Source organism: Corvus cornix, chromosome 5, assembly GCF_000738735.6.
Source record: "Corvus cornix cornix isolate S_Up_H32 chromosome 5, ASM73873v5, whole genome shotgun sequence".
In the NCBI taxonomy this organism is placed as follows: domain Eukaryota; kingdom Metazoa; phylum Chordata; class Aves; order Passeriformes; family Corvidae; genus Corvus; species Corvus cornix.
Window position 1 is genome coordinate 51,658,439 of NC_046335.1, and position 19,796 is coordinate 51,678,234.

Here is a 19,796-nt window from a genome sequence, read left to right on the forward strand (position 1 = left end):
AGGATGTGCAAACCATCTCAGCATTGTCCCAGAGGCAGGTAAGGACGGGAAACACCCAGCGGGGGCAATAAGAGGCGCCGAGAAAGGCTCTCGGCAACCCACGCCCAGAGCGGGCACTATGGTGTTGGTTTGGGAAAGCGCTGCTTGAAGGGGAGTGTGGAGGAATATGGTTAAGGCACACAGCAGCCGGAGGCTCTGTGATAGGGAAGCTTCGAAATCTGCAGTCTAATACAGGGAGCGGCTTTGGTCTTTTGTATTCCCGGCTTCCAGGAGAGGCAAATACAGGGAGGTGGTGTTCCTACAGCCCCAGCCCTCCCCGGGCCATTATGGGAGCCAGGCTGGAGGGCTCGGGCCGTGCACTTACTACTCAGGACATTAAGGGGGTTCCTCTGCGGTGAGGAGTGCCGAGGCCAGGTGTGGAAATGCAGGACCGGCAGCACAGGCTGGGGAGCTGCGGGGCAGATGCGGGACCGAGCCGAGGCTGTGGGGCCGCCGGGGCTCCGCGCCGGGCGGTGCCCAACGCCGCCGCCCCCGCGGGCAGGGCCTGCGGAGACCCCCGGCCCCACGAGGCTGCAGCACGGCCCGGCCGCCTGCCCGTCCCTGCGGCACCGGCGGCTGCGCCCGCCCGTCGGCAGCTGCTGCTTTACAGAGCTTGGCGTGCTGGAGAGCGGCCGGGGCCCTGGACGGGTGTGCTGGGCGGGGAGCATCTAAACACTGCGGCTGGACCGGGAGCGGCTCTGGTGTACGGTGTGTGGGTGAGGAGGAGGAAGGAATATCTGGGAAATGCGGATTATATGTGGAAGAATTAGGATCTTCTTTTACCGATTTTGTTTGGGTCACTGGAGAAATGAGTGATTTTGAGCTGTGGGAGAATGAGTATCTACAGGCCGTAGCAGGGGTGGCTAGAGGAAGGGTAGAATAAATCCCGGAATGAACTGGTTAGAAAGATAGGAAAGAAGGGATAATGAGGAAAAAGTAAAGGTACAGGCAAGAATAATGGCAGTTTTTACAACACCCGACGGGAAAAAGTGCAGGGAGCCCCAGGACCAAAGGGAAGGGAATGGCCATCAGGACAGCGACTGGGAAGGAATGAAACATTAGAAATGGATTGTTAAGGGTGTCAGGATCTGCTGTTGTAATTTGAATTTTATGCCAAAGGGGGAACAATTGTTCAAATGATCTTTTCGTAAGTGGGAAAGATGTGTGTGTTAATTCGAGTTTTGCCAGCAAATAAAAGTAACACGGGGATGCCCGTGATAGTTTGCTGAATGTGTGAGATGGGTTTGAAAAGCGTGAGGTTCTGATTATTCCTACTTGTGATTGTGGTTTGCTGGGAGGGGATTTGATGACTGGAGCTGGGAATGCAAGTTAGTGTTGTAAGGGGTGATGGGGAGGCTGGCGCTGTTGTGAATCCTGGAGTGAACCCAGAGGTGTGGGCAGTCCCACAGGAATGTGGAAAACTGGATCTGGAGCTTCTCCACATTACTCGGAGGAAACCTGGACAAGTGGTGTCTTAAAAAACCCAATACCTTATTTCAAGGGAGGGATGGAGGAAGGGAAGTGGTTACAGCCTGTTGCTGAGTCTCTGTTGAAGGCAGGTGTCCTAGGTTACAGTGCAAGGTGTGCCCACAAGCATGTATTCTATCACCATCTTCATGAGCTGTTAAAACCAGGTGGGCAGTGCTCCCTGCCTCCTCCCTCAAGACTATGTCCTGTTAATGGCCCATCAGTGCCTTGTCTCATGACTCATCATTCCACTGTGAGATGCTCCACCCAGAGGGAGAAACCAAGCATCCCATCCTGGATATAAACTGGGATTTTTGAAGACCACAAGCAGCCTTTCCCACTGGATTTCCAGAGGACAAGAGCTACATGCCTACCACTGGACCTTCTGAGGAAGACCAGATCTTTCTACACAGGATCACCGCTTCAACAGAACCACATCCATTCACTCCAGGAGGACTGCAGCCACCACCTTATCGGACTGCTGCTGCTACCCTGACTAACAGGGTCAGGTTGTATCTGACTCTGTCAGTTTAAATCAGTTGTTTTTTCCCCTGCCTTGTTTTTTATCTATATATATGTATATTAGTAAAGAACTGTTATTCCTATTTCCCATATCTTTGCCTGAAAGTCCCTTGATTTCAAAATTATAATAATTTGGAGGGAATGGGGATTGCATCTGCCATTCCATGGGAGGCTCCTGCCTTCCTTAGCAGACACCTGTCTTTCAAACCAAGACAGATCGTGGTGCCCAATGTGGGGCCTGAGGGCTTCGAGAGAAAAGGGTGAGATGGAATAACAGTTCCGGGGTAACCTAATTTTGTGTGCTGAATATAGAAACCTCATTAGGCGGCACCATGTGGGCTAGCTTACCCTGGTTCGGGTGTCACGTGTTCGTGGCTATATTTCTTCCCTTTCCATCTCCTTATCTAAACGTGGGTCCTCTGACTAAGGCTACTGTGGCTGTTATCCTGTTGGAGCTATGGGTTGGTAAGGTGAGGAATTCATGGGTTTTTAATTTCCTCTTGAATGTGGGCACATGGATAAAAAGCTATCACTAATCGTATGTTTTTGGGGTTACATTAACAATGGTACCTTCTGTGAGGAGATAACCCCGAGGGAAGTTTTCTCCCAACCCTTCAAGCAGTTCTTTGGCCCTGCCCCTTCGAAGGGTTTAGATTTCCCCTAGCTACTAGCCAAGTGTTGTTGATAGGTTTACTCTGTCTGGTGTTGTTGATAGTTCTACTCTATTTAGCACTCAGGGATAAGGTAAAATTTACTTGGATAACTACCCAGGCACCTGCCCCAGAGTCTAGGGGTGCTGTCCCAGAACCTGACATGGCCCCAGAGATTAGAGATCTGGCCCCAGAAATTAGACATCCTGTCCCAGAGCCTGATCCTGCCCAACAGCCCACCTCAGAAATGGACTACCCGAACTGGGTGGGGGTACTGGTGAAGGGGATGCAGGAGATGTGCCAGGGGATATGCCAATTGCTAAGGGAATACACCTCCTCAGCTAGTGAAAAACCCTCTCCCTGCCCCAAGAGGGGTGAGTCCGATGGTGCAAAGCAGTGGAACCCACGGATGTTACAACCGTCCAGGTTTCAGCTGAACCACAAGGACAACCACAGCCAGCAGCAGTCGCCCCTGTGCAAAGGAGGAAGTGTAAGACCAAATCAGTATGACCAGTTAATGATGATGGGCAACCAGGGCCCTCACAACCAGCAGGAGAGCCAGAGCCAGAAATCATCACTGAGTCCCTGTCACATGACAGTCTCTGTGCTATGTGAAATGACATTGTGCGAAGGGGGCGTGAGCCTTATACCACCTGGCTGCTTCGGGTTTGGGACCTTATGGGCACAGGTGTGCAACTGGATAGTGGCAAGGCAAGGTATCTGGGATCGTTGACCCAGTACCCAGGTGAGGACCAGATATTTGTGAGGGAGCCAGGGCCTCTTTCTCTCTGGGAGCGGCTCTTAAGGAGTGTGAGAGAAAGGTTCATTCACAAAGAAAGAATGCAGGAGTACCATCATAGAATGCAGTGGAAGACACTCAAGGAAGGGATCCAGCAGCTAAGAGAGGTGGCAGTATTAGAGGTACTCTTTGGGAAGGATGGACAGCATGATAATGACCCCGATAAGGTCAGGTGCACAGGACAGATGATGTGGAACCTGGCAAGGCTAGGGCCATCGCAATACACCACCTTCATTGCAACGACTGATGCTGACAATAACCGAGAAACAGTGGGCTCTGTTGCCAACAGGCTCAGGAATTATGACAGTATGGTCAATGAGCCGCTGAAAGCTCATGTCTCTGCTGTGGTCCAGGACCTCAAAGAGGAGATGAAGGAAATGAGGGAGGAGATGAGGAGGGTCAGTGTGGCACCAGTGCGAGTCACAGGCCCCCAAGTCAGAGCCCGTCATCCCCCAGCTAGAGAGAGAGGGTACACCCCACGAGCTGAGCTGTGGTTTTTCCTGTGTGAGCATGGGGAAGACATGAGAAGGTGGGATGGGAAACCCACCTCTGCCCTGGCAGCCTGGGTGCCTGAACTCAAAGGGGAGGACACTAACCGCAGGGGTTCTGCTAAAGTGAAGGTAGCCTCAGCCTTCTGTGACCGAGCTGCCAGGTTTACAGAAGGAGGATGATATGTCGGATCCCTTGAAGGGTACCTCGAGCATGTATGCCCAGGGAAAGAATGATAACCAGGGGCTAGAGGGGCCCTGCCCTAGCCAGGAAGAGGCACGGGAAGAACCGGGTTTTCTGGACGGTGTGGATCCGATGGCCTGGCACATCAGAGCCACAAAAATATGATGCATTGGTTGATACTGGGGCACAGTGTACTTTAATGCCATCGGGACATGTGGGGGCAGAACCTGTATCCATCGCTGGGGTGACCGGGGGGATCACAGCAGTTGACCCTTTTGGAAGCTGAGGTGAGCCTGACTGGGAAGGAGTGGCAAAAGCATCCGATTGTGACCGGCCCAGAGGCCCCGTGTATTCTGGGCATAGACTTCCTCCAGAACAGCTATTACAAAGACCTGAAAGGACTCAGGTGGGCATTTGGGATTGCTGGTGTGGAGGCAGAGGGCATTAGGCAATTGAACACCCTGCCTGGACTATCTGAGAATCCTTCTGCAGTTGGGCCTCCTGAAAGTGGGAAGAGCAACGAGTGCCCAATTGCCACCTCGACAGTGCAACCGCCGGCAGTATCGGACAAATCGAGATGCTGTGATCCCCATCCACAAGATGATCCGCGAGCTGGAGAGTCAAGGGGTGGTCAGCAAGACCCACTCACCTTCAACAGCCCCATCTGGCCTGTGCGCAAGTCTGACGGGGAATGGAGATTGACTGTGGACTATCGTGCCCTGAATGAAGTGACTCCACCATTGAGCGCTGCCGTGCCGACATGTTGGAGCTCCAGTACGAGCTGGAGTCCAAAGCAGCGAAGTGGTACGCCACTATTGACATTGCCAATGCATTCTTCTCCATTCCTCTGGCAGCAGAGTGCAGGCCTCAGTTTGCCTTCACCTGGAGGGGCGTGCAGTACACCTGGAACCGACTGCCCCAGGGGTGGAAGCACAGTCCCACCATCTGTCATGGACTGATCCAGACTGCACTAGAAAAGAGTGAGGCTCCAGAACATCTGCAGTACATTGATGACATCATTGTGTGGGGGAACACCGCAACAAGTGTTTGAGAAAGGAGAGAGAATCATCCAAATCCTCCTGGAAGCTGGATTCGCCATCAAGAAGAGCAAAGTCAAGGGACCTGCCCGAGAGATCCAGTTCCTGGGAGTAAAGTGGCAAGATGGACGACGTCAGATTCCCACTGAGGTCATCAATAAGATCACAGCAATGTCTCCGCCGACCAACAAGAAGGAAACACAAGCTTTCCTAGGCGCTATAGGTTTCTGGAGGATGCACATTCCCGAGTACAGCCAGATCGTGAGTCCTCTCTACCTGGTTACCCGCAAGAAGAATGATTTCCACTGGGGCCCTGAACAGCAGCAAGCCTTCACTCAGATCAAACAGGAAATTGCTCACGCCGTAGCCCTTGGCCCAGTCAGGACAGGACCAGAGGTGAAGAACGTGCTCTACTCTGCAGCCGGGAACAATGGTCTGTCCTGGAGCCTCTGGCAGAAGGTGCCTGGTGAGACTCGGGGCCGACCACTGGGATTCTGGAGCCGAAGCTACAGAGGGTCTGAAGCCAACTACACTCCCACAGAGAAGGAAATCCTGGCAGCTTATGAAGGAGTCCAGGCTGCCTCAGAAGTAATCGGCACAGAGGCACAACTCCTCCTGGCACCCCGACTACCGGTGCTGGGGTGGATGTTCAAAGGAAAGGTTCCCTCCACGCATCACGCCACCGACGCTACTTGGAGCAAATGGATTGCCCTCATCACGCAGCGCGCCCGAATTGGAAACCCAAGTCGCCCTGGGATCTTGGAAATAATTACAAACTGGCCGGAAGGTGAGACTTTTGGGTTATCTTCTGAAGAAGAAGAGGAGCAGGTGACACGTGCCGAAGAAGCCCCACCATATAACGAGCTACCAGAGAGTGAAAGACAATACGCCCTCTTCACTGATGGTTCCTGCCGAATTGTAGGCGCTAGCCGGAAATGGAAAGCCGCTGTATGGAGCCCCACACGACAAGTTGCACAGGCTACTGAAGGAGAAGGTGGAAGCCTCTGGACATAGCTGAAAGAGAGAAGTGGCCAAAGCTCTACCTCTACACTGATTCATGGATGGTAGCCAATGCTCTGTGGGGTTGGCTGGAAAGGTGGAATAAGGCAAACTGGCAGCGCAGAGGAAAACCAATCTGGGCTGCTGAAGAGTGGAAAGACATTGCCACTCGGGTAGAGAAGCTATCCGTGAAGGTCCGTCATGTAGATGCTCACATCCCCAAGAGCCGGGCTAATGAAGAACATCGTAACAACAAACAGGTAGATCAGCTGCGAAAATAGAGGTGTCCCAGATAGACTTGGATTGGCAACATAAAGGAGAACTGTTCCTAGCTCGATGGGCCCATGATGCCTCAGGTCATCAGGGCAGAGATGCCACCTATAAGTGGGCACGAGACCGAGGGGTGGATCTAACCATGGACAGTATCTCCCAGGTTATCCATGATTGTGAGACATGCGCTGCGATCAAGCAGGCCAAGCGGGTGAAGCCTCTGTGGTATGGCGGGCGATGGTCCAAATACAAGTATGGGGAGGCCTGGCAGATTGATTACATCACACTGCCTCAAACCCACCAAGGTAAGCACTATGTGCTCCAATGGTAGAAGCCACCACAGGATGGCTGGAGACCTACCCTGTGCCTCATGCTACTGCTACCCTGACTAACAGGGTCAGGTCGTATCTGACTCTGTCAGTTTAAATCAGTTGTTTTTTCCCCTGCCTTTTTTTTTATATATATATATATATAAGAACTGTTATTCCTATTTCCCATATCTTTGCCTGAAAGTCCCTTGATTTCAAAATTATAATAATTTGGAGGGAAGGGGGGTTGCATCTGCCATTCCAAGGGAGGCTCCTGCCTTCCTTAGCAGACACCTGTCTTTCAAACCAAGACAGCAGGGCTTTTGGAGCCATGCATGTCTCCTTATGACACTCCTATCTTGCTGGTTAGGAAATCAGATGGAACTTCCAGAAGAGTGCAAGATTATTAAACCCGGGCACTCAACGGTGCCAGGTGCTTGTACCGTCTTGAGCCGGGTTCCCTCCTCACACAGTAAACAGTATTTTGCCTTTAAGTGGGAACAAGAGGGAGAAGGGGTTATTTGGGCAAGAGGTTAATTTACTCCATTTTGGCAATAACCTAAGGAATTAGGTTATTGTCATATGTGAAGGACTTGCTCCTATCAGGAGAATGGGAGGAGGTGATAGGGAAAGCCACAGTGAAATTGTTCAGTTTTCTGGCTGGAAGGGAGGCTTGGAGTGTCTGAAGGGAAGGCACAGGTGATGGAGAGAAAGGATGAATGTTTGGGGTATATTTTGACTGAAGGTCTGGGGTGTGTTGGCCCAGAGGGGGTCCAGGGAATCTTGAAGGTGCCATTGCCCAGGACTGAAGGGGAGCTGTGACCATTTCTAGGACTAATAGCGTATTGCTGGAACTGGATTAAGGACTTTATTCTGTGGCTTTTTAACCCAACATAGTCCTAGTGTTGTTGTATAGGCACCAGAAGGAAAGCAGAACTGAAGAAAATTAAAAGAGAGGGTGATTAATGCCCCAGCTTTAGCTCTCCCAGGCCCAGAAAAGGAATTGGAGTTGTATGTGGATGTTAAACAGAGCTGTGCCGATGGAATTCTAGTGCCAAAATGTTTGCAAAGCGAGGGGGTGGCCCCAGTGTTTGCTCTTTTGCCTGCAGAGTTGTGCAGCCATGGCTTTGATGATAACTGATGGCAGGATTGTTAAAGTCTGGCACCAAGTTCTGGGTGGATGACCAGCACTAGGCTGTTACAGTGTGAAACCTGTTTAATGGAATGGGAGGATTTAGAATTGAGAACCCAGCCTCCTGTTTAACTGGTCCCCATAAACAAGCCTTAAAGGAGGCTTGTGATTGCATCCAGGTAACAGATGCTCTAGTAAAGGGAAGGGAATTGCAAGAAGGGGGGGAAGCTACCATGCACATGGTCAGCACCAGCCTCAGAACTGTATGCCTCAAAGAAAGGCTGCAAAGTGTATCCAGGAAAGGCAGTGAATATTTACAGGTTCGAAGTATGCACGTGGGGTGGTACCTGCATTTGGGAAACTGGGAGAAGTGTGTTAGCCTGCAGGGAAAAATGTTCACCTGTGAGAGCTCTACTACTCGCTTGTTGGAGGTGGTGAATGTACCAAAAGAGGTAGAAGTGAGACCTGTTAGGGGACATCAGACAGGGTAATCAATTGGCCAGTGGAGACGTGGAGAAAGCAGCACTTTAGCCAGAGGTCTCTGGGATGCTCCCTTTGCTCCCTGTGACTCCGCTGTTGCCAGGGGGAGAGGGGAAGTGGTGGTGGTGGTGCCGTTTTTTCCAGCAGAAGAGTGGGAGATAGTTAAGGGTGGTGGGGTAGAAGAAAGAGGGAAGAAGTGATTTTCAAAGGACAGTAAACAGTGGATGCTCTTGAGCCTGCAAGTGTTCAAACAGCTCCATGGGGGGAGTCATTGTGGCTCTTGGGGATTGGCAGAGACCTTCCTCAAGATGTTCTGCCTTGGGTCCTTTTGTTTTGGCAAAAGGAGCTCTCGAGGGGTGCCTGGCTAAGGTTTACAGGCAGACTACAAAGGAGATTGCAAGGCGGGGCAGTGGCCCTGCGCTGTAGTCCTTTCCTGGGATGCCAGGAGGATTTTGCTGAGATGCCCTGGTGAGAGGGTTAGATATCCTCTGGTAGTGGTGTGCTGGCCAGACGGTGCCAGAGGGGTTTCTGGTTGCTTCAGCAGCTGTTTGAGCAGTTAACAAATGATTTCTGAATAGGGGATTGTGGAGGCAGTGGACTCAAATGCAGGAACTCATTTTACAGGGGCATCCCTCAAGGGATTTTGGCTGCTCTGAGAATTCAGCGGGGCCTCCGTATCCCCGGCACCCTGAGAATTCAGGTCAGGTAGAAAGGATGAATGGAGGAATAAAGAAGCACTTTTTGAAGCTGGTAGCACAAACTAAGATGCCATGGCTACGGCTTTTGCCATTAGCTTTGCAAGAAGAAGAGTCAAACCCGAGGGAATAGTGAGTTACTCTCCTTTGAATTGTTCGGGATTCTCGCCCTGTTAATTTTCAGTGTGGCGGGGAGGTGAAGATACAATCCTCAAATAAGTCTGTGGCCAGGATACTGTGTCTTGTGGGATCTCTTTGGCAGGAAGCCCAGGTAGCACAGACGCTGCCGTTGGACTTTGCTGATCATCACACCCAGCCAGGACGGCAGAGACAGCAGCCAGGACAGCTGCCCACGGGTGGACCCATCACACTCTGGTCAGGGCCACCAGAGCCCCGGAGATTGGGACTTCTCCGCTGGAAGAGAAGGATGGAACACCTCAGCTAGCAGGAGCCACGGCCAGGGCCCTCTAGTGCTTAATGGGCTCGGATGAGCTGTCCTTGTCTCCTTTGTTCTCTGTATTTACTTCCACACCTGGTGCAGGGACAGCCATGGGAAAGGCAGGAGCGGGGGATCAGATGTTCCAGGTGGTTACAAAGGGCTAAGTTAGGAACAACTAAGGTTTGTAAAGACAAACTGAGAACCAGGAACAGGAGGAATGTGGAGGAAAACTGTGTGCTGGTGTCTTTACAATGTGATGGGTGAAGGTATGGTGTTAGCGTCTTTGCAATGGGGTTTAATGTCTCTACTGACCCTGGGCAGCAGGTTTGTGGCAGAGCCCGCACAGCTTGGCTCCTGGGACAGACAGGGGTCTGCACAAGCCTGAACTTCGGCGCTTTGGGGTAAAACAGTAGGTTCCAGGGGAATATATGGGTGGGCGGCGCGGGAAGGCTGTACCTTCCCTGTACCCCAGCCCGTGGGGCAAGGAAGAGGGCAGCACGCGGCCGGGAGTGCAGCATAGAAGGAGCTGTGCCTGTGAAACCTGGAGAGAGAAAACCCCGCGGCGTGGGCCAGTGGACTCTCTCCCCTTATTCGAATAAGGCTGAAGGACTCCTCTGTTTCCTCTTTGGACATAAACCTCTGGCGTTTGTGGATGTTGCTGGACTCCAGTGACCGCAGGTAACTCCTACCAGGGACACCAGTGACCACAAGGGACCCTGAAAGGCCTCAAGTGACCCTGAATGACCTCAAGTGACCCCAGATGACCTCGAGTGACCCCTCCCAGGCTCTCAAATGACCTCAAGTGACCCCAGATGACTGCGAGTGACCCCAGATGACCTCAAGAGACCCCAAAATGACCTCAAGTGAACACAAAATGACCTGAAATGACCCCAGATGCACTCAAGGGACCACAATGACCTCAAGTGACCCCGAACGAACTGAAGTGACCCCAAATGACCTCGAGTGATCCCAAATGACCTTAAGTGACCCCAAAATGGCATCTAATCACCTCAAGTGACCCCAAATTCCCTCAAATGACCTAAACTGACCCCAAATTACCTCAAATGACCTCGAGTGACCCCAAAATGACCTCAAGTGACCCCAAATGTTCTCAAGTGACCCTGAATGACCTCAAGTAACCCCAAATGACCTCAAGTGACCCCCAAGTGACCCCCAAATGACCTCAAGTGCCCCCTCCGAGGCTCTCAAGTAACCCCAAATGACCTCAAGTAACCGCAGATCACCTCGAGTGACCCCAAAATGACCTTGAGTGACCCCCAAATGACCTCGAGTGACCCCAGATGACCTTGAGTGACCCCCAAATGACCTCAAGTGATGCCTCCGAGGCTCTCAAATGACCTCAAGTGACCCCAAATGATCTCAAGTGATCCTGAATGACCTCAAGTAACCCCAAATGACCTTGAGTGACCCCCAAATGACCTCAAGTGACCCCAGATGACCTCAAGTGACCTCCAAATGACCTCAAGTGACCCCTCTGAGGCTCTCAAATGACCTCAAGTAACCCCAAATGATCTCAAGTGATCCTGAATGACCTCAAGTAACCCCAAATGACCTCAAGTGACCCCAGATGACCTTGAGTGACCCCCAAATGACCTCAAGTGACCTCAAATGACGCCTCCGAGGCTCTCAAATGACCTCAAGTGACCCCAAATGTTCTCAAGTGACCCTGAATGACCTCAAGTAACCGCAGATCACCTCGAGTGACCCCAAAATGACCTTGAGTGACCCCCAAATGACCTCAAGTGACCCCTCAGAGGCTCTCAAATGACCTCGAGTGACCCCAAATGATCTCAAGTGATCTCTCCCAGGGCCTCCAATGACCTCAAGTAACCCCAAATGACCTCAAGTGACCCTGAATGACCTTGAGTGACCCCCAAATGACCTCAAGTGACCTCCAAATGATCTCAAGTGACGCCTCTGAGGTGCTCAAATGACCTCGGGACCCCAAATGATCTTAAGTGACCTCTCCGAGGCTCTCAAATGACCTCAAGTGACCCCAAATTATCTCAAGTGATCCCTCCCAGGGCCTCCAATGACCTCAAGTGACCCCAGATGACCTCAAGTGATCCCCTAATGACCTCAAGTAACCCCAGATAACCTTGAGTGACCCCAAAATGACCTCAAGTGACCCCTCTGAGGCACTCAAATGATCTCAAGTGACCCCAAGTGACCTGAGGTAACCCCAAATGACCTCGAGTGACCCCAGCAGGGTCTCCCCTGACCTCAAGTGCCCCCTCCCAGCCTGAAAACTGCCCCGTTTCAGAATGGCTTCCTTCCCCTGTGCTCCCATTTTCCCGGCAGGGGCGCGTCCCAGATGCGCGGCCCTCCCCTGCTTCCTAGGGCTGGAGTAACCCTGGTTGCTCGCTTGCCCCCAGGAGCCCTCCTCCCTCTTGTTCCCGCTCCAAGGCAGAGTGCTCTTCAGCAGTGTGAGGAAGGAGCCCGGCTGAGGGCGGTGCAGGGACCCGGGACCGTGGAGTGCCTGGGCTCCACCGCCCCCCTGCCCTTCCTAGGGCCTGCACCGCGTCTGGCGGGACAGGAGTGTTACAGGAGCCCTACATGGCTCCAACAGCTCTGCTGCTAGCAGGGGCTCCACGGCAGGCTGCCAGCCTCCCTCCCTCCCTGCCTGTCCGGGACAGAGGGTGACTTGGGTTACAGTGTACCAACTGTGTGGGGTCTGTCACCAGCTGTTCAAACCAGGTGGGGCAGGGCTCTTTGCCATGACACAGCCCTGATAACTCCCTCCGGGGGAGGTCTTCTGCTCGTGGGCCATCCAGCCTCACTGAGGGACTCATAAAGTTACATCATCCCATTGTGAGATGCCCCACCCAGGGCAGGAACCAAGCATTCCTACCTGGATATAATCAGAAGTTTGGAACACTGTAGGGAGTCCTTACCTACTGGTTCCAGAGGCCAAGAGCTACATAACCACCACTGGACCTTCAGAGCAGCACCAGACCCTTCTACAGGATCAGGGCTTCGACAGAACCGGGTCTGTCACTTCAGGAGGACTGCAGCCCCCCCTTCATGGGACTGAGGCCACCACACTGCCCGGCAGGGTGTCAGGTCCTATCCTGGTTCTGTCAGGTTGAGCCAGTGTTCCTGTATTATTGCCTTGTTAGAGGTATATTAGTAAAGCACTGTTATTCCTATTTCTCATACTTTTGCCTGAAAGCCCCTTGATTTCAAAATTATAATAATAATTTGGAGGGAAGAGGGTTACATTTTCCATTCCAAGGGAGGCTCCTGCCTTCCTTAGCAGACACCTGTCTTTCAAACCAAGACAGAGGGTATTGCTTTTTGGACACCACTTGTCCAGGTTTCCTCCAAGTAATGTGGAGAGGCTCCAGATCCAGTTTTCCACATTCCTGTGGGACTGCCCACACCTCTGGGTTCACTCCAGGATTCACAACAGCGCCAGCCTCCCCATCACCCCTTACAACACTAACTTGCATTCCCAGCTCCAGTCATCAAATCCCCTCCCAGCAAACCACAATCACAAGTAGGAATAATCAGAACCTCACGCTTTTCAAACCCATCTCACACATTCGGCAAACTATCACGGGTGTCCCTGTGTTCCTTTTATTTGCCTGTGATGCCTTTTTCAACCCAGAAATGAAACAACACACACTGCTAGTATTATAGTAGTATAGGAGGTAATATAAAAATGGATCCTTATTGAAGGCCTGCAGGGGCAGTCATGGGAAAATGTCCACAAGAGCCCACCCCCACAGGGGTGCATACAGCTTTATAGGTTTGGTAAACGAGCATAATTGAAAAAAAGCACCAATTCTGAGTACAGGTGGTGAGGCAATTCCCCTTTGTGGTTCAACCCTTTTCTGGAGTCCCCCCATTGGTACTAGCTGGTTTCCGGCCTCGGTTTCTAAGGGGAACTAAGACAGCGTAGGGGCCTCAGAATGTGTTTTGTCTTTCTGCCTAGGAAAGTACTGAAGCTAAGCTACAATAACAGATTACAGAGTTACAAATACACGTGTAAAGAATATAGAGAATCTCAAAAAGAAAAAGAGGTGAAAACCAAAACAGCATCGTTCCCCCTTTTTTAGAGACTAACAAGACTCTGCTTTGTCCAGTCTCTACTCCATATTTAACCACACCACCAGTTTATACAGCTCGTTATCCCACTGGCCATCATACAGTGGGATAACTCTAACTACAGCTTCTAGGAACACTTTTTTATCCAGGCCCAGTTTGGTAACCATGAAGTGACTGTGCTGAAGGTATATTCAAGGTTCAGTGAGGTCCTTTGAGAACTACCTGGTGTAGAATTTGAGTTTGCTTTTCCATTTCAACCTAGTCTTTATTAAGTCTTTTCCTCTGATCTGCATAAGAACAACAACCAGTGTTAATGGTTTTGCAGCTAGTAGGAAATTAAGTCATTCTGTTTTGTACAACTATATCACACAAATCACGGGCTGCTTCTTGTAAGGCCGAAATGGCATCTGAAATTTGCTTTTCAATATGTTCAATAATCAAATCTTACGTTTGGAATTACAGCCCCACGGGCACAGGCCCGATCTTTATCTAGGGGCAAAACTTACCGGGCCAGATTCTCACATATTCAAGTGAACAAGTTGTTCTTATGAAGAGCTTTTGGATCCATTTTGGGCTAAAGTGACATGCAAATTTTGGGGTCAGATCTGAGCCATGGTTACCAACTGTGCAGATAACAGGCACAAAAGAATAATTTAAACCACATCATCCTGATTTGTGTCAGTCTCTGTTTTCCAGTTGTTTTAGGAGCAGAGGTCTTAACTCTGGAGCAGTGAATTCAGGGTTCTCTGCCAGCACCTCTGGCTTTGGTGAGCGTAGTCAGGACTTGGAATGGTCCTCTGACCTTGTAAGGGTCATTGTGTCTCTGTTGAGCATACACTCAGGCTGGAACAGATGAGTGGTGTATCCAGTCTTATCCATCTGGCCAACATGATGAATCTTTGGAGTTTCTGCGAAGTGGAACTGAAAAGCTGTTAAATACCTCAGTAAGTCAATGTTCCCCTCCCATACATTTCTCCCGTAGCAGACCCAATGTAACATGGCCTGCCATGCAATATTTCAGAAGGACTTGGATTGTCTCTCCACCTTGGTGGCATGTGGCCTCTCAGTAAGGCTACAGGCCTGAACCCACGTCATGGGTGTTTCTGACAAATTTTACTAATCTGTGTTTTGAGAGTTCTATTCATACATTCCACCTTAGCACTGGTCTGGGGTGTATAGGGAATTTACAGATCCCAAACAATCCCCACAAGTTGACTCATTTCCCCGATCACTGTGGGACCAACCCCAAATGTTGTGATGCGGTGCTGGATGGTAAAGCGCCGCGACCTTCCCAAAAGCATCTCCAGGAGGAAGCCGCTTGGTGCAGCCACCACACTTGCACACACGTCCACACACACACAGGTGGATAGCTCCAGGAATGAATCGACAGTAAAGAGCCAGGAAGGGTCTCCATATGGGGTTCCACGGGATGAGTTTAACGCAGCCACACTCGTGAAGTGCTCCAGGGACGAAGACAGAGAACAATGGAGGACCCAGGCTTATCTAGGGGAGCGGAGAGAGAATCAGGGACCAATGGTCCGAGGGCGCAGGGGCGGTACAAAGGCAGGCTAGGGAATGGGAACCAATGGGGAAGCTCTGAGGGCGTGGCGAGGGGCAAGGGTCAGTGTGGGGAACTTGGAGAGAACTTTCTAGGGCAGGGACATATAAGGTAACAAGGGGCGGGGAGGCCAATGGGCCAACCAGGGAAGCAGAACTGGGGCACATTAACATAGCAGGGCAAAGCATGCTGGGGGAAGCCTTTTCGGTCACCCTAACCTGGGGAGCATCTCTGATACTAGGGACTGTCTCACCAGTGGACTCTCTTTGTCCCTTGTACCATCAGCCCACCGCCCCCCCCACCTAAAGGAACCCCAAACTTTGGAATTATATGACTGAGTAAAATTTTCACCACCTCCCTTGCTGTGTTGGTGTTAGCAGGAGTAAGCTTCAGACCGTCCACTAAAGGTGTCAACTAACACATGCCTGTTTCCTTCTCTGCTTGGTAACTCAGCAGAATCTATTCGCCAATAATCTCCAGGACAATCGCCTGCCTCTGTTATTTCTAACACAACTCTTTTGCTCATGTTTGGCTTGTTTCTGTAGCAGGTTTTACATTTGCTTTTTACAGACTGCACAATATCAGTCATTTCTCTTTCTATTACTACCTTCTTCAGATGTTTCAAAAGGTTCTCTGTTCCCCTCTGTGTGCCTTCATGTTCTTGCTGCAGTGGGATTACAATCTGTCCCTCTGCTGGAGTAGTCCTTTCACTTGATTTCAGCTCCTCTGCTAGAAAACTGATGGCCCTTCTGATAACACCTGGGGAAAACCTTAACAAATCAGTTCCCCTCTGTGGCACCACTGTTAAGACGTCTTTTTCTGCAGCCCCTTTTACTATTTCATCAGCAGAATGATTCTCTAATTCAGGAGTTGTTTTCCTGTTTTGCTGAACTTTGCAATGCATACAGGCTGTTTCTCTAGGCTTCCAAATACTCTGCAGCATGCACGGATCTGTTCAGTGTGTTCAATTCCATTACCTTGAATGGGCCATCCTCTTTCCTTCCCGATGACTTTGCTCAGTTCTAGATCTTTCATTGATGCAATCTGTTCAGCTTTTTATGGTGATATATCTGATGGCAAAGCATTTGTGTCATTTACCTGGTCCGTGGTTACCACTGCAGCTCTTGTCATCTGTTTGCCATCTCACAGGAAGCCGCTCTTGTCTGTATTCCAGCTCCCAGCCTGGATCTTGTGCTGGCACATCCTTCAGGTCTGGTTTGCTGGAATAGGCCTCTTCGATGGTCTGCTAACAGTCAGATACGTTATTAGTTAGTGTGGGAAACGGAGACACACCAGGGCTGTCAGCAAATGTCTGCAGAACAGCATTACCCTGTTCCAGTAACATGGCATGAGGCACACGTCATTGGTGTTCACAGAACAAACTTATGGTGAGTTGGAGGCAACTGTTAGATGCAGCGATTCTTGGCTGCTGGCTGGATGCAGCAGTTCTTAGCTGCTGGCTTCTCCAGTTCTCCAGTTCCTTTACCAGCTGATTTCACTGGCAAAACTCAAATTAACACATACACATTCACCAATAGCGGTTGAATAAAACTCACCTGCTCACCCTTTCCATTCACCCCTTAAAAAATCAAAGATCTTTTTGACAATTTTCTCCCCTTAGAGATAAAATTCAAACTGGATCGAGAGGCCCCTGTGTCTATCAGGAGACACACCTCCTCTTGATCTGGACCAACCTTAAAAGTTAGCAAGGGCTCCAGTGTGGTGGGTCCCTGGTATAATGGGAGCCCCTGGCACCCCTAACAATCCATCTCCATTATCCTCTGGACTTCCTCCGCCTCCTGAGCAGCCAGTTGTTTCTGCAGACATTCCCGATTCCAGAGTCCCTCTGCCCTGCAGATAGCACACTGATTCCTTCCCAGCTGCTGTTTGGGTTGGCTCTCCCCTGCTGAGGAGGGAATGCCTCTGCCACGTCCTTGTGGCCAACCCTGTCCCCTCTGTCCCGGGAGCCCCCCTGGGCCCTACAGTTTATTCCTCCAGGGCTGTAATACCTCTGCCATCACCTTTGCCTTTTCCTCATCCCTTCTTACATACGCTTATCTTTCTAACCAGTTCATCCCGGGATTTATTCTGCCCTTCCTCTAGCCACCCCTGCTATGGCCTGTAGATACTCATTCTCCCACAGCTCAAAATCACTCATTTCTCCAGTGACCCAAACAAAATCGGTAAAAGAAGATCCTAATTCTTCCACATATAATCCGCATTTCCCAGATATTCCTTCCTCCTCCTCACCACACACCGTACACCAGAGCCGCTCCCGGTCCAGCCGCAGTGTTTAGATGCTCCCCGCCCAGCACACCCGTCCAGGGCCCCGGGCCGCTCTCCAGCACGCCAAGCTCTGTAAAGCAGCAGCTGCCGACGGGCGGGCGCAGCCGCCGGTGCCGCAGGGACGGGCAGGCGGCCGGGCCGTGCTGCAGCCTCGTGGGGCCGGGGGTCTCCGCAGGCCCTGCCCGCGGGGGCGGCGGCGTTGGGCACCGCCCGGCGCGGAGCCCCGGCTGCCCCACAGCCTCGGCTCGGTCCCGCATCTGCCCCGCAGCTCCCCAGCCTGTGCTGCCGGTCCTGCATTTCCACACCTGGCCTCGGCACTCCTCACCGCAGAGGAACCCCCTTAATGTCCTGAGTAGTAAGTGCACGGCCCCGAGCCCTCCAGCCTGGCTCCCATAATGGCCCGGGGAGGGCTGGGGCTGTAGGAACACCACCTCCCTGTATTTGCCTCTCCTGGAAGCCGGGAATACAAAAGACCAAAGCCGCTCCCTGTATTAGACTGCAGATTTCGAAGCTTCCCTATCACAGAGCCTCCGGCTGCTGTGTGCCTTAACCATATTCCTCCACACTCCCCTTCAAGCAGCGCTTTCCCAAACCAACACCATAGTGCCCGCTCTGGGCGTGGGTTGCCGAGAGCCTTTCTCGGCGCCTCTTATTGCCCCCGCTGGGTGTTCCCGTCCTTACCTGCCTCTGGGACAATGTTGAGATGGTTTGCACATCCTCCCAGAGGACCCTTGGGAGGTGTTTTGGGATCGCCATCCCTATAGTCGAGACCCTTGTTCGACTTTCCTTTGCTGCCCACCCTGGGCGTCCTGCCACGTTTTACTCCCCGAAGTTGCACTCACCGCTGAGATTTGCCGAGGCCCTTCTCGACTTTGCCTCACTGCCCCCTCTGGGCATCCCTGTCCTTTCCTACGGACTCTCCACGGCCCGCCCCGGTCCGCCTCTCGTCTGTCTCCTGGACAGTCTCGGGTACCCAGTCAATCGCCCGGTGCCGGCCAGCGCCCAAGGGAGCTGCTCACCTAAACCGGGTAAGGCGCCTCCGGCTCCTCTTGCCGCGGGCCGGACCCAGGCGGTCCCAGAAGGATCCCGGACCGAGCCCCCAGCTGTCAGGAAAATCCACAAACGCCAGAGGTTTATGTCCAAAAAGGAAACAGAGGAGTCCTTCAACCTTATTCGAATAAGGGGAGAGAGTCCACTGGGCCCACGCCGCGGGGTTTTCTCTCTCCAGGTTTCACAGGGCACAGCCTCCTTCTATGCTGCACTCCCGGCCGCGTGCTGCCCTCTTCCTTGCCCCACGGGCTGGGGTACAGGGAAGGTACAGCCTTCCCGCACCGCCCACCCCATATATCCCCCTGGAACCTACTGTTTTACCCCAAAGCGCCGAAGTTCAGGCTTGTGCAGACCCCTGTCTGTCCCAGGAGCCAAGCTGTGCGGGCTCTGCCACAAACCTGCTGCCCAGGGTCAGTAGAGACATTAAACCCCATTGCAAAGACGTTAACACCATACCTTCACCCATCACATTCTTTGTAAAGACATCAGCTTTCCTCTCACTACTCAGGGCAGGGTGTTTGTAAAATCATGGTCTTCAAGATCCCTTCCAGCCGAGGCCATTCATTGATTCTTCCTTGTCCCCCATAACTGTTTCCCAGGCTCTGGTCCCTCCTTGCTCGTAGCACTTTGAAATTTCTGGGGGAAGAGAAGAAAAAAATCTACACTGTGCCCTGTTTTTCACTGCTGTGCATGGTCTCAGCTGGTCTCTGCTGGAGGCAGTGGTGGCAGGACAGGGCAGGTGAGTGTGGGGTGCCCAAAGCTTGGAGCATCCATGGCCATGTGGTTCCCATTCTCCCTGGCCCAATTCCCATTCCTTTGAGCACACAGGACAGATGTGGAATAGTCCAGGCCATATTTAAAATTAATTCAATTTACTCCAACTATCTAGAACATTAAAAATTAAAAATGTGCGTATAGTTTCGACAGAGGGTGTGAAATATGCATCCTGTCAGTGCATTTGTTTAGGGTGCTGCTGTGCAAAGTCATCCTGAAACCAGCTCCCTCTACACTAACAATAAAAGATCGAAGAGGGAAGTTCAGTGTTTGTACTTGTTCATTTTCACCGACTTAAGCAAAAAACTGCCAGTCATGTCAAATTAAATTATATGGTTTTGTATTTCCATTATATTTATATTACACTGTATTACTGTAGTTGAATTAGACTATTTTCCATGGGGTCTGGGCTGTGACTACTGAATTTAACTCACTTTACGCAAGAGCTACCCTTAATTAGACTTGAGCTGAGAGCAGAATCGCTTTGACTAACGCTGCAGACCACTACGGCAGCAGAATACCACAGGCTCTTAAATGACTTCAAAAGA